Raw genomic sequence first — 5,256 nt, forward strand, 5'->3', positions numbered from 1 at the left:
TTTTTTTCGAGACAGGGTTTCTCTGTGTAGTCCTGGCTGTCCTGGAACTCACTCTGTAGACCAGGCTGGCCTCGAACTCAGAAATCCGCCTGCCTCTGCCTCCCAAGTGCTGGGATTAAAGGCGCCACCACCGCCCGGCCCCAGGTAGGATATTTTATGGGATGCAAATACTTGCATATTTTAAAAAGGAGCTTAACAATCCTAATAATGTTTCATTGGCAATGTACGAAACAAAAGAAACTTTGGGCTTTGTTGTTGTTGTTTGTTTATTTGTTTGTTTTCTAATGCTGAGGTTGAAACCCAAGGCTTTTCCAGTGCCAGGCAAGTACTTACTGCTGAGTGAAACTACCAGCCTTTAAAAGATTCTGATATCCAGTTGAAAGGTGCCACACTTAGTTTTTTGGTCTGGTGGAAAAAAAAATGAAGGTAATGTTGTTAAGTGACTTTTGAGTTTTGTTGGTTGGTTGTTTTACTTTCCGAGATAGGATCTTGATATATAGCCTAGACTAGCCTCAAATTCATTATGTAGCCTGATAGGACTCAGACTCCTGTCTTAGCCTTGTGAATAGTGAGCTTATAGGCATATCCCACCACCCCTTGTAACTTATGCTTTACTGTTTTGGTTTTTTATTTTCCTATTGTTTTTTGTTTGTTTGAGTACAGTTGATCAAACTCAGAGCCTTGCTCCTGTTAGGTAAGTGCTCTGCCATACCCATTTTATTGTTTTTTTCAGCCTAACTCTCAGGCCTGCTGTTTTAGGTTATTGCTGTAAACCAGATGCTTTAATGCCAGAACAAATGTGCCCGAACCTGCCCCTACCCCTCAGGAGGAGAGGTATTGCTCTTACTTGTAGTCAGATATCTGCACCTTTGTGCTCTAGTCCTGCCCCAGATGGACGTGGCCATAGCACATCCAGAAGCACAGAAAATACAATGGTGGTGTGCTAAGTGCCCCCTGTTGTCATCAGCAGATAGACTCTTGGACTACACTCTGCTGACTCACACACACCATTCCATTTTCCAGTCAACAAACCTGTCTTCATATTCTGTTTGTAATTCAGATTAGAACTGGTAGGGAAGATCACTAATTCCAGTTTTTTGTCTTTTCCCAATCAGCCTTGTTTATCACCTGACAGTGTTTAGCTGCCTAGATCTAAGCAAGGTCTGAAAAGGATCCAAACAGGATACTGGGGGACTGGGGATGTGGCTCAGTTGGTCTAATGCTTATCTCACACTCATAAATTCCTAGCAGAACACAGAATAAATTGGATGTTGTATCCTGTAGTCTGGAGGATCAGAAATTGAAAGTCATTGTTGGCTACATAGTAAGTTCCAGGCCAACCTGGGATACCTGAGACCCAATGGTTAAGAACACTGGCTACTCCCAGCACTTGGGAGGCAGAGGCAGGTGGATTTCTGAGTTCGAGGCCAGCCTGGTCTACAGAGTGAGTTCTAGGACAGCCAGGGCTACACAGAGAAACCCTGTCTCGAAAAAAAAAATTATTTGCCGGGCGGTGGTGATGCACGCCTTTAATCCCAGCACTTGGAGGCAGAGACAGGTGGATTTCTGAGTTCAAGGCCAGCCTGGTCTACAGAGTGAGTTCCAGAACATCCAGGGCTATACAGAGAAACCCTGTCTTGAAAAAACAAAAAACAAAAAAAAAAAAGAACACTGGCTACTCTTCCAACACCCACATGGAAGCTTGCAACTGTCTGTACCTTCACTCTCTGGAGATCTGACACCCTCACACAGATATCCATGCAGGCAAAATATTGATGCATATAGAAAATAAATAAAATCATCAAAACAAAACAGAATTTTCCTTATTTAACTTGAAAAGTAATTTCCCCCGCCCCTCACTGGCAGCAGCACTGAGAACAGGCCCCACACCTCTCCTGAGCAGCAGGATAGAACGGCAGAAAAGAATCTCGGCACTTGAGAGGCAGAGGCAGGCGGATTTCTGAGTTCGAGGCCAGCCTGGCCTACAGAGTGAGTTCCAGGACACCCAGGGCTACACAGAGAAACCCTGTCTTGAAAAAAACCTTAAGCCGGGCGGTGGTGGCGCACGCCTTTAATCCCAGCACTTGGGAGGCAGAGGCAGGTGGATTTCTGAGTTCGAGGCCAGCCTGGTCTACAGAGTGAGTTCCAGGACAGCCAGGGCTACACAGAGAAACCCTGTCTCGAAAAAACAAAAACAAAAAAAAAAAAAAAAAAAAAAAGAAAAAAACCTTAAAAAAAAAAAAAAAACGGCAAAAAGGAAGAAAGAAAAGACAAAAATGAGGAAAGATGGTAAGGGAAGAAAAGAAACTTTAAGGATCCAAAATTAGAGATTTGTTAGTTAAATTATTAAAATCCCTCTAAAAGTCTATAGAGCATCATGAAGACAAACATACAAGATGATTGCTGGAAAATCATAAGGCAGGCACTATTCTAAGAACTTTATGTGTCTAAACTCTCTGAACCTGGTGATAATCCTACCAGAGAGAAGAAAAAAAAAATAACAGGCTAAACAATATTAAATGTAGACAAGGCCACTCTTGTCTCAGTTAGGGTCTTATTGCTCTGAACACACACCATGACCAAGGCAACTCATATAAGGACAACATTTGGGGCTGGCTTACAGGTTCAGAGGTCCAGTCCATTATCATCAAGGCAGGAACATGGCAGCATCCAGGCAGACATGGTACAGGAGGAGATGAGAGTTCTATATCTTCATCTGAAGGCTGCTAGCAGAATACTGGCTCCCAGGCAGCTAGGACAAGTGTATTAAAGCCCACACCCATGAGGCCACACCTACTTCAACAGGCCATACCTCCCAACAGTGCTACTCCCTGGGCCAAGCATATACAAACCATCACATCTCCCAAGCTCCATTTTTTTTCTATAAAATAAGTCTCTTTCCTGAAATTAGTTTATGAGGGAGACACAAAAATTAAAGTCTAGAACAAGAACCAACAAATTCTGGTCACAGGCAGAGTGCAGCCTGCACTCTGTACATATGTTTAAGTTATTAGGAAAAAAAATAGACTATTCTGTAAAACCTAAAAATTGCATGAAATTCAAGTCTAAGTGTCCACAAGTACGGTTGGATTAAATATTGCCATCGATGCTCATTGACACGTGTCCTGTGACTGGTTTTCTGCTCTAAGGATTAAAATAGATAATTGCAATTCAAAGTAAGAATATAAGAATATTTAAGGGCTGGAGAGATGGCTCAGAGGTTGAGAGTACTGACTGCTCTTCCAGAGGTCCTGAGGTCAGTTCCCAGCAACCACATGGTGGCTCACAACCATCTGTAATGAGATCTGGTACCCTCTTCTGACATGCAGGCATATATGCAGGCAGAGTACTGTGTATATAAATAAATAAATCTTTTTTTAAAAAAAAGAATATTTAATTATAATGATTAATGTCCTTTTATTTATTATATATATATTGAGTTGTCATACTATACCCCGTAAACATGCATATACATGTATATGCATGTATATACACATATATATGTAATTTAACTTTATCTTTTGATATGTTATATGTAGGTGTTTGTTTGTTTGTTTGTTTGCTTGTTTTTTTGGTTTTTCAAGACAGGGTTTCTCTGTGTAGCCCTGGCTGTCCTGGAACTCACTCTGTAGACCAGGCTGGCCTTGAACTCAGAAATCCACCTGCCTCTGCCTCCCAAGTGCTGGGATTAAAGGCGTGTGCCACCACTGCCCGACCTATGTAGGTGTTTATATGTGTTGCTGGGTATGTTCTTTCAGGTCTGCACATGTGGAGGCCAGAAGTTGACGTCAAGTATTTTTTTCAATTGTCCTGTACTTTTTTTCAGATAGGACATGTTTCTGGTCTGGGCACTAACAGGGGCACTGAAGGCTCCTACCAGTGATTCAAGACCTGTAGATTCTCTTCCAGAACTCTGGAACACCAGGAAAAGTACCAAAGTACCATGTCAGGATGTGACTCTAGCATTGGCTGGCCTCAAACTCATAGATTCACTTCCTTCTCTCAGTATTTTTGCCTCTGAGTATTGAGATTAAAGGCATACACTACCATACTTTAAAACATTGATAAATTGTTATTGTTGTTGTTGTTGTTGTTTTTAAAGTATATGTACCCATGAGACTATGTGCACATGAGGGCAGTTGTCTATGAACATCAAAAGAGGATGCTGAGAAGCTCTTAACTTCTGAGCCATGTCTCTAGCTCTCTCTTCTGTAAATGTAATTTTTATTTACCTGATATAATTGTTATTTCTGAGGCTTACTGCCTCAGTCTCTAACCTAGGCCTAGTCCTGGAAACTTCTAGCCTTTGTACAACCTAATCTAGGCTTAGAATGTTTTCTGCCTCTGAGACTTACTGCTGAAGAAGCACATTCTTTCTTGTTCTTTCTGTTCTCTAGCTGACTGGATAACTCAGCTGTCCTGGCTCAAACTCTTCTCCAAACTGACTGATTCAATCTGGCTTCTCTCTCAGCCTCTGACTTTTGGCTTTGCTTGGCATCAAGCTAACTCTGGCAATCTATTCTACTCTGGCTTGTTCCGTCTTTACCTATGTCTGTCTTTCTCTGTGACCTGACTCTATAAGACTGCCTCCTTCCTTTTTCTTTTTCTTTCTTTTTTTTTTTTTTTTTAAAGATTTATTTATTTATTATATATGAATACACTGTAGCTGTCTTCAGACACACCAGAAGAGGGCATCAGATCTCATTACAGATGGTTGTGAGCCACCATGTGGTTGCTGGGATTTGAACTCAGGACCTCTGGAAGTGCAGTCAGTGCTCTTAACCACTGAGCCATCTCTCCAGCCCCTTCCTTTTTCTTTTTCTGCACTGCTCTCTTAAGTAGCTTTCCTTTCTTCTCTTCTCATGAGAGTTGGGCATCTCCTATTCTGTCCAACACTCTATAGGAAATGTTTGCCAAAAACCCTAAGCCAGGCATAATGAAGAGATGGAGACAGTAGGCTTAAAGTTTGAAATCAGCCTTGACTACAAAATGAATTTGAGGCCAGCCTGAAGTTACATGATTCTGTAACCCAAAACAACAGCAAAAGGCAATACTGACACAAAAAGGGTTTTTATTAATCAAGTATCAATTTCCAACTCAGGACACTGTTCCTGGCACGTTCTTCTTCCCACTTAAAAACTACTGGTGAAGTGAGGACTGGTTATGTTCACACACAGGTCTCTTACTGAGCTTCCACCATTTTCCTCCAGTGCTGTTATTGTGCCTAGTGTTTCAGATGAGACCACCAAAGCCCAA

At 41.7% G+C, this 5,256-nt stretch overlaps 1 non-coding gene across 1 annotated transcript; it reads right to left on the reverse strand.

The window, feature by feature from the left end:
- Positions 1–3,831: 3,831 nt before the first annotated feature.
- Positions 3,832–3,970, reverse strand: LOC114612648. Its single transcript, XR_003710064.1, has one exon. It is a non-coding gene; the product is annotated as a small nucleolar RNA SNORA3/SNORA45 family (small nucleolar RNA).
- Between the last annotated feature and the right edge of the window lie 1,286 nt (positions 3,971–5,256).

This window comes from Grammomys surdaster, unplaced genomic scaffold, assembly GCF_004785775.1.
Source record: "Grammomys surdaster isolate TR1022 unplaced genomic scaffold, NIH_TR_1.0 126176, whole genome shotgun sequence".
NCBI lineage: Eukaryota > Metazoa > Chordata > Mammalia > Rodentia > Muridae > Grammomys > Grammomys surdaster.